The following is a 15,393-nucleotide window of genomic DNA, read 5'->3' as shown; positions in this document are numbered from 1 at the left end:
TGGGTTGCCTCCAGGTGTAGGTATACATGGGTGACTGAGTGCATTCTGTCTCTTGTCTCTCGATCTCTGGCTCTGTCTGTCTCTCTACTTTTCTGAGTCTTGAGAGAGAGAGAGAGTGTGTGTGTGTGTGTGTGCGCACCTGTGTTAAGTATATATATATATATATGATATGCGTGTGTGTGTGTGTGTGTGTGTGTGTGTACGCGCGGGTGAGTGCAGTGTGTTGGCGGCTCCCAGTGACGGATACTGTGTGAGGTTTGATGGTCGTGATGGTGGGAAGGAAGGCGCACAACAGTGTTGGAGTTGTGCACAGGGAGCATCACTCACAAGCTGCACACCATTGTTTGTGGACACTGTCCTCCCGTCAAGGCTTCACGGCTTTGTCAGTTCGGACAATGAGGCTTTCTTCAGTCCAGTTTTTTTGGTTGTTTTTTTTTCATATTGTACTTTTATAAGTGTTATGAGGGTATAAACCACCATGAAGAAAAAACAAACCTCTCCAAATTCTGTATGCCCTGCTTTCATCGTGAGCCAAACACACACACACACACACACACACACACACACACACACACACACGCACACGCGCACACATCACACACACACACACACGCACACACACACACACACACACACACACACGCACCAGCTTCACCATATTATTCAAGGTGCTGGTTGTTGAAGAGGTGTGATGACATCCCACGGCAAACACACAGAGAACACAATACATGGATGAGGGAGAGGGCGGGGGGGGGGGAGGGGGCGGGGGGGGGGGAACAGGGAAAAACCCCACACAAACAGGTACTTTCCAACGTGCAACAAAATACAAAACGCTGCATAACTTTGTTTTGCCCTTTTTGCTTTTTCCTAGCAGCAGGAGCCTTGACAGAGAGGGGAGCGATACAGAGAGACAGACAGACAGACAGACATGCAAACACAGAGACAGACAGACAGACAGACATGCAAACACACAGACAGACAGACATACATACTTACAAACACAGAGGAGACAGACACATAAATACAGAGACATACATACATGCATACAAACACAGACAGACAAACAGAGAGAGAGACAGATAGACATATATACAAACAGAGAGACAGACAGGCATACATACATAAAAACAGAGAGAGAGAGACAGCTAGACATACATACAGAGAGACAGATAGACATATATACAGAGAGACAGACAGAGATGAAATGAAATTTCTTTATTGACAATAGACTGGCTTTTATGCCAAGTGCAGGAGGAGGGGGGGGTTCAAAATAAAAAAAAAAAACAAACGATGTCTAAAACACTAAAACAGCCAAACATGTAGATAAAAAAAAAAAAGAAAAAAAAAAACATGAGCTTGGCGGAATCTTTTTTCTGTCTTCTGTGTACCACTGTCGCCGTTGCAAAAGTAACGTGTAGGTGTTTTCAGTGGGCTAATGTTGGTTCAGATAATGATAAGTGGTATGAGGCAGACACAGAGAGAGACAGGAGTGAGAAAGGAGGAGAGACAGACAGACAGACAGACAGACAGAGAGAGCGAAAAAGAGAGGGACAGACGGAAGAGAGAGGGAGGGAGAGAGAGAGGGAGGGAGAGAGAGGTGGAGAGAGGGAGGGAGAGAGAGGGGGGAGGGGAGGGACAGACAGAAGAGAGAGGGAGGGAGAGAGAGATGGAGAGAGGGAGGGAGAGAGAGACAGGGAGGGAGAGAGAAAGGGGAGAGAGAGAGGGAGGGAGAGAGGGAGGGGAGGGACAGACGGAAGAGAGAAGGAGGGAGAGAGAAAAGGAGGGAGAGAGATGGAGAGAGGGAGGGAGAGAGAGACAGGGGAGGGAGAGAGAGAGGGGAGAGAGAGATGGAGAGAGGGAGGGAGAGAGAGACAGGGGAGGGGAGGGACAGACGGAAGAGAGAGGGAGGGAGAGAGAGAGGGAGGGAGAGAGATGGAGGGAGGGAGAGAGAGAGAGAGGGAGGGGGGAGAGAGATGGAGAGAGGGAGGGGGGGAGGGAGAGAGAGACAGGGGAGGGGAGAGACAGACGGAAGAGAGAGGGAGGTAGAGAGAGAGAGGGAGGGAGAGAGATGGAGAGAGGGAGAGAGAGAGGGAGGGAGAGAGAGAGGGAGAGAGAGAGAGAACAAGAACAAGAACAAATGTTTTAATTGCGTATAGGCCTGTGACCCGTTGCAAACATAATATACATAAAGAAACGTACACAAGGCACACAAATAAGTAGATAAATAACAGACAGGTAAACAGATAAACAAATAAATGAATAAATAAATCTTTCGTCCCCACTGTATCAGCTAGAGACCATCCTTGTGAGAAGACACTTGAAAAAGGCAATGGCAAAACATAATTAATCATTTTCGTACCTTAACTAGTTGTTGGTAATGATTCATGATTCATTAAGTCTCTGCGTTTAAAAGCCAGAAAAAGAAACTTTGAAAGATTTAGTTTACTGTCGAGTCCACCATTCAAAATACTTGCACATTGCTGATCCCGTGTCAAGTATGAGTTGGAACTATTTATACAATATTTCAACCTGAGGTCACTGTAGTTTGAGCATTCAAACAGTACATGGAATTCATCTTCACAGTCAGCAGAACAAAGAGGGCAACCCATTTGACCAACAGGGGAAAAGCGGTGGATGTGGCTATTAATAGCCGAAACACCCATTCTGAAGCGTGTAAATATTGTTTTGAAATATCTATTATTAATGTGATCAAGGTATTTTTCACATTCAATGGCGCTTTTAAACGAGTGATAAAATTCAAAGCGCCTGCTTTCTGACACATGCGCATACCAACGCTGACAAAAGCAGTTCTGTAAGCGCTCTTTAAATATGCGTATGAAGAGTTTCTCATCCCCAACTGCTCCAAACATCCAAACATAACCGAAACCATTGGTACAGAGAAGGTTCTTTACGTAAGTAACCCAGTTTTGTGCATTGTTACTTCTGTTTTGTATGTCGTAAAGCATATCATAGGCTTTCCTAGAATATCTAGACAATGGCTGTTTATGTAGCCGAAACCAATATAGTATACATCTCGCGGCAGAGTTTATAAACAATGGGTATCTTCCAAGTTCGCCGTATACCATATCATTAGGAGTGAAAGGTGGGACGTTTAGCAGTAATTTGCAAGCTTGCAAATGGATCCTTTCTATGGATTCTCGTGGTTTGAAACCCCATAGCTCCGAGCCATACAAAAGCGAGGGAACGACCTGAGTATCAAAGAGCTTGAAAAACAGTTTAGGAGAATAGTATCCAAGTTTCCTTAAAGTTTTCAAAATTACGAAGGTAGCTTTCTTAGCACGAATAACATGTTCAAAGCCAGTAGCAACTTCAAAACTAAGTTTAGTTGAAAATAGGACACCTAAATATTTGTAAGAGTTAACTATTTCTAAGCAATCTTGACCATAAAACCAATGTTCTTTCTTTCCTAAGTATCCACCTTTACGAAAAACTATAACTTTACTTTTATCTAGGTTCACTTTCAAGCGTAATCTTTGTGCACACTCATGTAGAACATTCAGCTGATTTTGTAAACCTGAAATGGTGGAAGACATAAGAGCAATATCATCAGCAAATAGTAAAATAAAGATTTCAATATCATTTGGTTGGAACTGTATTCCATGCTTACCCCGCGTAAACATTTCATGTGCAAGCTCATTAATAAAGAACGAGAATAGAGTTGGGCTTAATGAGCATCCTTGTTTCAGACCTTGCAAACATTTAAAATATTTGGTGCATGAATTACCACATCTAACACAAGATTGTATCGTACTATACATACTCCTCAAAATATTGAACATTCTACCTTTAACACCATTTCTAAGCAGTACACCGAACAATAGGCTGTGTTGTACTCTGTCGAAGGCTTTGCTGAAATCTATGAATGCTACATAAAATTTCTTATTTCTTGACAGATGCTTCTCGATGCAGGCATGCAGAGTGAAAATGTGGTCAGTGGTGGAATATGATTTTCTAAATCCCGCTTGTGCTTCTGAAATAATTGAGTTCGTTTCTGCCCAAGAAACGAGTCGATTATTCAAAATGCTTGTGAAAACTTTACTTAAGTTATTGATCAGAGAAATACCCCGATAGTTGTTAGTATCATTAGCATCCCCATTTTTAAATAGAGGGATTATGATAGATTTCGTCCATTCCTCTGGAAAAATACCATCTCTAAAAAGTTTGTTGAAGTATGTAACTAGGAAAGGGAGTATTGGGTCTATTGAAGCTTTCAAGATTTCACTTATAAGATCATCTGGTCCAGCAGCTTTGCCATTTTTAAGACCTTGGATGGCTTGCTTAATTTCTTCTGCTGTAATGTCTGAATCCAGGATACAATCGAATACCATATCCGAGACGTTAAGTGCAGGTTGGTGCTGATTCTCTTCATAGCCAGAATTCAGCAGATGGTCGAAGTGGACCAGCCACTCATCCTGAGAAATGTTGTTAGCTAAGTGGGTTCTACTGCGATATTTACTGATCTCTGACCAGAAAGCCTGAGAATCGTTTGCAACACTCATCAGAGAATCGATGCGCCCTTGATTAAAGTTACGCCTTTTCAGGTTCTTTAGATTGTTATATTTCCTTCTTAGCTGTAGATAGATGTTTTGCTCATTTACGTTCCCAGATCTTTTAAAAAGTGTCAGCGCTGATCTAACTATTCTTTTGTTTTCCTGGCATTCTTTATCAAACCATGTTTTTCTTTTGACAATGCTTCTAGCAGGGCGCTTTGAGCGTACACAGGCACTAGCATTCATTAGACAGCTCGTAAGTTCCTGAAGAGCTGTGTTGATATTTGTATCAATCAAAGAGGATGCATAATCTATGTTATGAAAGAACAAATCGCTATTAGATATTTTTGTAAATTCTGTCATCCTTTCCTTTCTCCAGACAATTCTTTCTGTTTCATAATGAAGCGAACATGGCACTGGTGATTCCCCTTTGATTTCAAACAAAACTGGCATATGTTCTGAATCAACTCTGCTGCAAACTGAAAAACTGGTAATATTGTCAATGAAATCGCTGGAAACAAGGCAGTAATCGATAACGCTACATCCATGTGCTGATATGAAGGTGTAGTCAGGACTAAAGTTACAATGGTTATAACCGTTCATGATACATAAATCAAAGCATGCACAGAAATTTAACATAGTTTCACCAAAAATATTCAATGTGTCATCTTTTGACAGCCTTGATTCTTTGAAGAAAGGAGTTAAGTGGAGGGGTCTGGAGGTCAGATCGGTGTGTGACCACGTTACTTGGAGATTGGCTGTCCTTGCATTAAAGTCTCCACTACATATCGAATGGGCCTGTGGGTAACGATTTATTAAGTCTAGAATACAATGATCAAGGGCATCTATATGGCAAGTAAAATTTGATGTTTTATAGTGTACTGAACCTGATGGTGGGATATAAACAAATACCATAAGCAGATCTTTGTCCCATTGTAGCATGCACTTAGAAATCTTGATGCAGACCACATGCTCGGTATTAACCACTATTGGTGTTATGAATTTGCTCAGGTTTTTATGGACAAGCAGCAGTAACCCCCCGCTTCTACGACCCATATATGAGTGTTTCACTGCTGCTGTTCTAAACATAGTATGATTTCTGAAAACACCCTCCAAATCAAACATACCATCTATAAAAGTTTCAATTAGGCACGCAATGTCAAACGTTTGTACAAAGATAAGAAAATCGGAGTCAGCAAGTTTGCTTGCAAGTCCATCAATATTCCACGCCATACAAGACAGGTTCTGAAGAGAACGCGCAGCGGGCCGGCCAAATCCCTATTTGTCTGAATTTGTGTGGGTGGTGCTGTTGTTGTCACTGGACTGGAATTTGTCAGTGAGTCGTGTTTGTTTGCTTCTGTCAACGTGTCTGCTTTGTTTGTTTCTAGTTTTGCTTTGTTTGCGTGTAACGGGTGCTCTTTGTGTGGTAAGCCTGGATGTTTCGTTTTCGTGGGTGATGCTGGTGGAAAGCAAGGGGTGGCCAGGAGCTTCTGTGTCTTCAGCCACAATGTTCATTTCCTTGTCACTCGTGGAAGAATGGTCACGCCCATAAGGAGACTGTACGACGGGGCGTGGGGAAGTACCGCCAGGAAGAGGATCCAGCTGGGGACGTAGGTCTGTGTCGCCAGGTGGAGGGTCCGGCCGGGAATGGTCCGTCATCACAACAGGCAATGGGTGAACCTGGGTCACTGGGGACTGGCTTTCTATGTCGTAAGCCACGTCAGGGGAACGGTGAGCCTCATCTGCAGACGTTCTGTTCACATAAGGAGGAACAGGTGGACTGCAAACCTCATCTCTATGAACAGTGGCTGGGCAGGTGGCTGGCTGTCTGGAGGACTGTGGGGACACGGAGACATCAGAGGAGGAGAAGGGTTTGTCCACAACTAATAGGGAGGATGATCCAGGCAGGGTCACTGGGCTGTCTGCCATCCCGTCTTGAACAGTGTTGTCCGCTTGTATTTTGTCGGAGTCAGCTTGCATGGATTTTTTCACAGCAGTCTCTGACACAGGAGAACCAGAGACTACTGGTCTGCCGTGGCAGAGAGGCGATGTCGAGCTCCTGTCGTGGTACATGTGATGAAGGAGATGATTTGGCTGGGCTCTAATTTGTTGAGCGGGAGTGGACAGTCTGACACTATGAGATGGCATGGGGGGATCTTGGTGTACATTTTGTCTTGTTGATTGCTTGCTGAGCGTGGGAAATTCCTTCATGTCAGAAGGGAAGGGAGGTTGAAGGAAGTCCTTGTCAATTTGCTCAAAACACTCAGTGCTGTCTTCATCATGGTTCAGGATTCTGTTTGTGGGACTATTCTGTCCATAATTTCGTGATCGATTCCTCGGGTTTCCTCTTTCTCTGAAACACAAGCGTCCCCTGAAGAAATAGGCGTTTCTTCCTTCTTCTCTGTGTTGCCGCAGCACATTGTACTGTCGACTGGTGAGATCTGTGGATACACGAATGCCAAGTTCGTCCGCCATGAGAGAGAGAGAGAGGGAGGGAGAGAGAGACAGGGGAGGGGAGGGACAAGAGCGGTCAGAGAGAGGAAGGGCAGGGGCACCAGCAGAATTCTAACCACGTGAGGCCTGAGCACTTCAAAAAGGATGAACCTTGGTGCTTGGGGAGGGAGGGGGAGGAGGAGGTGGTTTGGCGAGAATGCTGGCTGCTCACCCCCTGTCGCCTCCCTCCCTCATTCCGTTCTTGTCATTACCCCCTCACCCCTAGTCAGTGACTCCAGAAATAACGATGAGAACGTCAGTGACTCCAGGAATAACGATGAGAACGTCAGTGACTCCAGGAATAACGATGAGAACGTCAATGGCTCCAGAAATAACGATGAGAACGTCAGTGACTCCAGAAATAACGATGAGAACGTCAGAGACTCCAGAAATAACGATGAGAACGTCAGTGACTCCAGGAATAACGATGAGAACGTCAGTGACTCCAGAAATAACGATGAGAACGTCAGTGACTCCAGAAATAACGATGAGAACGTCAGTGACTCCAGAAATAACGATGAGAACGTCAGTGACTCCAGGAATAACGATGAGAACGTCAGTGACTCCAGAACGTCAGTGACTCCAGAACGTCAGTGACTCCAGAACGTCAGAGACTCCAGAACGTCAGTGACTCCAGGAACAAAGACGAGAACATCAGTGACTCCAGGAATAAAGACGAGAACATCAGTGACTCCAGGAACAAAGACGAGAACATCAGTGACTCCAGAACATCAGTGACTCCAGGAATAAGAACACAACCCAAGAGCAGAATGGGATGTGGGGGAGGTGTTTTTCTTTCTTTTTCGCTGTCTACAAATTCGCTATTAGATTTTGGGTCCCCTTTCTGCCCCCTCACCACACACACACAACTGCACCCTTTCTCTCCTCCCCCTCCCTGCCCCCACCCCCACCCCCCAAACCCCCGTTCACCGGTCACCCGTGAGGAGGTGACCCCTCCCTGTCAATATTTGTCCCCCTCCCCGCCATCACTTCACAGCGTCTCAGTCAGCCCCGGTCCTCCAGTTCCTGATGACCGCTGGTCCGGAATGTACGGAACGTGACGGACTTCTAACTCTTTCTGCTCCGTCATCACTGGGGGGTGGAGGGGGGGGGGGGGGTGGAGGGGGTAGTGTTTGGTGGTGGAGGGTGTTGGGGGTGGGGGGAGGGGGAGAGGGACTTTCCCGGTACCCGACAGGTACTTCCCACATTCTTCACAGGTCTTGAGATCTTCCTTCCGCTTTTTTTTTTTTCTTTTTCTCCGACGTCCACGAACTGCACGTGTTTGACAGAGTAGTGACATGGCGCTTTGTCAGGCCTTGAGTGCATGCATGTAAGTATGTATCCCTACCAAGTTCAGAATATATCTTTGAGTGCCGATCAGAGTGGGTCACTTCTGCAGAATTTTGCCAGAGAACAGCACTCTGGTTGCCATGTGTTCTTTTTCAGTGCGTGCTGCAACTAGGAGGCAAGATTGCACTGGCTCTTAGTGCTGCAGCCTTGGGGGCTAGTTGGCCTTTGGGAACCATCCCAACGCCGACTGTCCTAAAACCCTCTTGGCCGAGAGAGTGGGGATATAACTTGGGGCAAGACACTCTCCACTATGATCAAATTCTAGCCCAAATAGTCGGAACAGCAGTTGCCTCCTCTGCTGTTCTGATAGTCATAGTCGGACACGACTGACTGTCATATATATACAGCGGCACGCGGGACCTCATTTTATTAACAGCTCTCTGTAACCACCACACATAAACATTACTGAAGCCCTGCTGTAAAGAAGTAAAGATTCCCACAACATACGATACGTTTGTTTTTCTTTCTACTGTTGAGTGTTGGTTTAAACGATTTCATTGCAGAAACATGACAAAATACAGCGATCAGCATACAACGTCTTGAAAGAAACACGTTGAGCAGCAGGAATCCTCAGCTTATATCATGCTGTTTCATGTAACACAGTTTCAGTTTCAGTTTCAGTAGCTCAAGGAGGCGTCACTGCGTTCGGACAAAACCATAATCGCTACACCACATCTGCCAAGCAGATGCCTGACCAGCAGCGTAACACAGACATCAGCAAACTCACTGGCTGTTAGGAGAGTGAATGACAATGAATGCAAAAAACACACAAAAACGTACATTTTTTTATGCTGTTGAAGGATATGGAATAGTATTTGGTGCTGAATTATGATGAATAAACAAAGAAACCAACCAACAAACCAAAAACGGAAAAAAATGGTCTGGTATCAGTGACATGATTTATGATTCCTGTTCTATCCTTAGTCCTGTCACCTGGAATAATCTTCCCTTCCAAGTCCACCACGTTGAAATCAGATCTCAGTTCAAACCTATCCTCAAAACACATCTGTACAAATCTGCTTTCATAGATATCTAGGTGTTGGCGCGCGCGCGCGCGCGCGCGCGCGCGCGTGTGTGTGTGTGTGTGTGTGTGTGTGTGTGTGTAAGACAAATACAATAATGTCAATGACAAAGCACTATCTCCTTCTCTCTATTTCACACACACACACACACACACACACACACACACACACACACACACACACACAAACACACACACACACACACACACACACACACACACACAAACACACACACACACACACACACACACACACACACACACACACACACACACACACACACACACAGATGGAGCCAGGCAGTAACAAACATCCATTTCTCCCAAAAGCTGCTGAAGAAACCAACCACCTGACAGACCAGCAAGCATGTTACCCATGACTTGTGTCTGAATCGTGTCATTTTAAACCCCGGCTCTCCCCCTTCCCCCTGCCCTCTCCCCCATCCCTCCCCCCCCACCCTCTCTCTCTCTCTCTCTCTCTCTCATTCACTCAGGACTCAAATCCTAGCCAGACTCTAACCATGAACATTCAAGACAACTAACAAAGTACACTTGACTCCAGACCGCACCTGCGGAAGCGATCCGAAGCATGATAAAAGACTTTTAAAACTCCACTCTCAAGAAAGATAATTATGCTACCTTACAGCCTAGCTAATCCTAAGCAGCAGTCTTTTTTTTATCGGGTAGGGGGTCGGGATGGTAGTGCAGACAAGACCCCCCCCTCCCCATCACCCACCTCCCGCCCCTCAAAAAAAAGAAAAAGAAAAAAAAAGATGATGATGATGATGTAGGAATCTGTGGGTAACCACAAAATTTAACAAGTCTGACCCGTCAAGTCACACGGTGTGTGAGGTGTGACGTGAAGAGCTATAGCTCCCTTCAGTCAGTCAACACCTGGCTGTGTGTGTCACAGAGTTGACAGGAAGTGACGCAGCACTTTGTGCAGTCTTAAGGTGGAAAGATGCTGAATTCCCGGCAGACAGCAGTGTATGCTGCCAATACAAGGAGCAGCAATCATCACCAGAGGTGCTTTTCTGCAAGTGCAATTCCATTTGTTTCAATGAAAAGCCACGGCTGTTGTTATAAAGGTGTTTTGTTTTTTTTGGGGGGGTTTGTTGTTGTTGTTGTTGTTTTTTCTTTAACTGATTTTCGAACGCATTTTTCAAATTGTTCGTTGTGCTGGTGTGTCTGAAACAGCTGTTGGGGTGGTCAGTGAGAGGCCAGTGACTGGCCATTTGCTGTGTGTGAAATAATCACTCTGGCTTACCATTTGCTCTCTGTATAATTGAAATATCACTCGATTCTTTAACATCTTTGGGTTTTTCTATATGAAATATGCCTACTTGTTTGAAATAGTCCTTAAGTTTTTGTGCATTCTGTATGTCATTGAAGTAGCTTTCTCTCTCCCTCCCACATCAAAAGTGCCCCCCCCCTCCCCTCCTCCCAACCCCACCCCTGCCCCTCGACACCCCTCAAAAGAAGGAGCTGCAAACGTCAAGGCCTCCCTTAAATTAATTGACCCCGAAAATCCCGGAAGCGGTGAAACGTGTGTGTGTGTGGAGGGTGGGGGGAGGGGAAGGGGTGGGAGGGGGGGGGGCATACCTTTAGCACCCGTGAAAGAATGTGTTAAAAGTCCGGCAGTGAGGAAAGCAGCGGCCATTAAAAGTCGGCCGTGATGTCAAAGTCCCAGGCGCGCTGTCAAGGGCAATGACAACGATGTATCCAGTATTCAGGTGAACACTTCCCCCTGGAGTCAGGTGGTCTCTGTCCTGATTTGTTGCTGATGGTGGTTGTGGTGGTGATGGTCTTCTGATTTCTTCTTCTTCTTCTTCTTCTTCTTCTTCTTCTTCTTCTTCAAGGAGAGACAGACAGGTAGAGCAAACAGCAGGCACAAAAAATAATATCTAAAAAAAAATTTTTAAAGGCAGACAGACACAGGGAGAGAGAGAAAGAAAGAAAGAAAAAAGTTTATCTCCAGTTTATCAGTGCATGTAAAACCCTAGACAGAGACTGTAAGAAAACAAAGTGTATCTCCAGTTTATCAGGACATGTAAAAAGCACTGACGATAGACGGGCCCTTGCAGCAGACAGGCAGGTTGGGTATCACACGAGATGGCTCCGGCAGATACACCAGAGGCTGCACAGGAGGCAGGCAATACCCTCCAGTGTGGGTGCTGGGGTGGGGAGAGGGGGTGGAGGGAGGTTTGTGGGTGGGGCGGGGTGGTCGGGTGGGAGGAGAGGGAGATATGTAGGTGTTGGGGGGGGGGAGGAGGTAAGAAAGGAGGTAGACATTACAATTCTGCACACAAAAAGTATTACTGCCTATACTTTGTTTCCCAGTCATAACTCGTCACGCAAGTTGAAAAGAAAGTATCCACTCTTGTTGATTTGAGAGAGAGGGGGGGGGGACAGGGGGAGGAACTACGCGGAGTTTTTTTTTTTTTTTTTTTTTTTTAACCTGTACAAGAGGAAATACAGGGGTGTGTGTGTGTGTGTTGGTGTTTTCTGTTCTCTGTTTTCTTCAGTTTCCGTGTGTGTGTTTTTTTGTGTGTGTTTTTTTGGGTTTTTTTATCCCATGGACTTGTTTTTTTCCCCCTACACCGGTCGTTCCTGTGATGTGTGGCTCCGTGTTTTGCGGAGCAAGGTGCCAGAACATGTGTCCGTGGACATACATAAGTGTGTGTGTGTGTGAGGCTCTGTGTGTGTGTGTGGTTGTGTGTGTGTGTGTTCCGCTGTGGATACACAGATGTTGGGATGCCTGGTAACAGCTGTGTCCCAACTTTGCTGTGATGCAGAAAGCCACACAAGCACGAACATACAAATACGCGCGTGCGCGTGCTCCATACATACACGCACGCACACAGGTACCCGCGAACGCACGCATGCGCATACAATCGCACACGCACACACACACACACACACACACACACACACACACACACACACACACACACACAACTTTAAGCTTCTGTGCGATGAGATACGGGTATATGCGGCGTGTAGGGATCTGGGGTGGGGATCAGGAAGTGTGTGTGTGAGAGAGAGAGAGAGAGAGCGTGTGGGGAGTATGATTTATAGTATGATTTATTGTCAGTGTGGGATGAGGGGGCTGGGGGGTCAAGTGATGAGAAACCAGTATCCCTTTTGAAGTCTTCCCCCTCCCCTACCACTCAGTGCCGGGGATAGTGGTGAGTTGGGGGAGGGGGGGGGACAAGTGGATATATTGGACGTTGACGTGGCTTTTAAGTCAGAGAATAAAAATATGTGATGTATTGAGAAGATAGCGAGAATTAGAGCGCGCGTCACACACACACACACACACACACACACACACACACACACACACACACACACACACACACACACACACACACACACACACACACACACACACACACACACACACACACACACACACACACCAAAAAGCAAAAACAAACAGCAAAAAACCATAAAACCAGACTGGTTTAGAGCTAGGGCCTGTCAACACTGTGCACTGGGTCTGTAAGCTATGTGCCACATTCTGACAAACCTCCTTCTTTACAGCACTGCCGACCACTGAGGTCATCTTGGAGGAGCTGGCGGGAGTTTGCGGGGGTGGGGTGGGGGGGGAGGAGCTGTAGGGTGGGGTGGGGGGTTGTTATGGTGTCCTCCAGTCCCAACACCGGATAGGACTGAAACAGGAGAAACCATCCATCTGATTACAAAGCATCTAATCTAGAATTTGGTTTTAAATACGACAACACTGTCCATCAGACTGTGTACACACTAAGAAAGTCAAAGACCTCTCCATAGTAGCGGGAATTTTTTTTAAAAATCCAGAGATGATTCAAATTCTGTAGTCTTTAAATGGTGTGCCACCGGCCCCTCACTGACCACACTGACGGCTGTGTCGGGCACACCCACACCCGCACCATCAACAGCTTGGTCAATGCCTTTGAAAAGTCCGTGTGCAGCCACTTAGTCAATCAGTGGTTTATTAAACAATAACTGTGGCTGTCCACTGCTCAAAATAGAAGTGCACGTGCAACAAAGCAGCACAGGTTGTGAGTGGTCACAGTGGCGGCATTCATCGCTGGTTGCCGAACAATCAGCATCACTGCTCCCCTGTTCTCAAGGCCTGACTAAGCGCGTTGGGTTACGCTGCTGGTCAGGCATCTGCTTGGCAGATGTGGTGTAGCGTATATGGATTTGTCCGAACGCAGTGACGCCTCCTTGAGCTACTGAAACTGAAACTGAAACTGCTCCACGTAATGCCCCCGAGAGGACGAAAACAGCACAAGACGGCAAGTGGTCCTGAACTTTTTGTGAACACTATAGTTGGCTCAGCCAGGAACCTGGTGGGGTAGGAGGGGGGTGGGGGGGTGGGGGGGGGTGCAGAGTCAGTGTAGGAACCTTGTAGGGGCTGTCTCTTGACGGCCGTTTGGGGAAACCTGGAGACGTTTAGGAAAGGGATTATCGCATGATGACAGGCAACACCTGGAGAGACGTTACGGAAGAAGTCAGTCAACCATGCAGTGTGTGACCCGATGATACATGCACGCCCATGGAGAAACAGCACGTGCTGAAGACCCAGTCCAAGGACGTCCTTGTGGTCCGTCGTATGCAGCATAGCGCTTACTGCACGTTAAAGATCCCACAGCAACACACTGGTTCTCCTTAGCAAACATACAGCAGAACAACTGAATGATAGTCAGTTGTGTCCGACTATGATCACCAGAACAACAGAGGAGGAAACTGCTTTCCGGACTATCTGGGCTAGAATTTGATTATAGTGGAGAGTGGTCTTGTCCAAGTTACATCCACTCTCTCTCTGCCAAGAGGGTTTTAGGACAGTCGATGTAAGGATGGTTCCCAAAGGCGAACTAGCCCCCAAGGCTGCAGCACTAAGAGCCAGTGCAATCTTGCCTCCAAGTTTGAGAGTCATAGTCCTTCACAAAAGACTAAGCTGTAAATGACTTCCCATCGCATTGGAGAAACCACTGATAATACAGCTCTCACTTTGCTGTTGGCCCAACTGTAACCTTGTGGCAATCTGTGATACAAGCTGAGCGTTGGACGTACTGACAGTGAAACAAGCACGGAGTCGCTGTCTGGAGCAGAGCCATGGTCTGGTCACCGTAGCACTCGCAGTGCAGGTGCAGCGCATATGTCAGTCCCTGGCTGTGTGGTGTGTGTGGCGCGGTGGCCCCGTGGTTATCCGCCTGGCGAGGCGGCCACCGTCCTCAGGTTCCTCCCTCCATGAGACCTTGAGCGGTGGTCTGGGTGCCAGTCATTCGGATGAACCGATAAAGCAAGGTTCCGTGTGCATGTAAAGGAACCCACGGCAACAGAAGGAACGATGTCCCTGGCAAACAGTCTGCAGACAAATCTGATTTGGTGTTACGCTGTATGTTGGAATGTTTGTAACACTGTGTGCTGCTGTGTGTTTTACATTGTATGTTACGGTGTGTGCTACATCACCTGTGTTAAGCTGTTTGTTACACTATGCGTCTGGCCGTGTGTTACACTGTATTTTACGCTGTGTGCTACACCACATGTAAGGCTGTGTGTCACGACATGTGTCACGCCATGTGTCACGACATGTGTTAACGCTTTGTGTGTCACTCAAAGCAAGAATATCCGCACGGTGATCAAGACCAAGTCTCTATGTGTTACACTGTGTCATGCCGTGTGACACATTATATGTCATGTTGTGTGTTACACTATGTGTCATGCCGTGTGTTACGCTGTGTCTTGCCGTGTGTTACACTGTGTGTCATCCTGAGTACCATGCCATGTGTCATATCGAGTGTTGCACAGTGTGTCATGTAGAGGGTTATACTACATGTTACACCATGTGTCATATCGTGTGTTACATCCTGTGTCATGACGAGCGTTGTATTATATTACACCATGTGTCATGTTTGTCACCGTATGTTACAAATGTGTCATGTTGTTTGTCACGGTATGTCACACCATGTGTCATGCCATGTGTTACACAATGTGTCACACCATGTGTTACACCATGTGTCATGT

General features: G+C 46.4%; 1 protein-coding gene across 4 annotated transcripts in view; it reads left to right on the top strand.

Moving 5' to 3' along the window:
• Positions 1 to 15,393, top strand: part of LOC143298073 (spondin-1-like) — a 325,817-nt gene that overhangs the window by 278,059 nt on the left and 32,365 nt on the right. The gene's annotated exons all lie outside the window — the stretch shown is intronic.

Source organism: Babylonia areolata, chromosome 23, assembly GCF_041734735.1.
Source record: "Babylonia areolata isolate BAREFJ2019XMU chromosome 23, ASM4173473v1, whole genome shotgun sequence".
In the NCBI taxonomy this organism is placed as follows: domain Eukaryota; kingdom Metazoa; phylum Mollusca; class Gastropoda; order Neogastropoda; family Buccinidae; genus Babylonia; species Babylonia areolata.
Note: the sequence above shows the minus strand (reverse complement) of the source record. Positions and strands in the feature narration are given on the sequence as shown.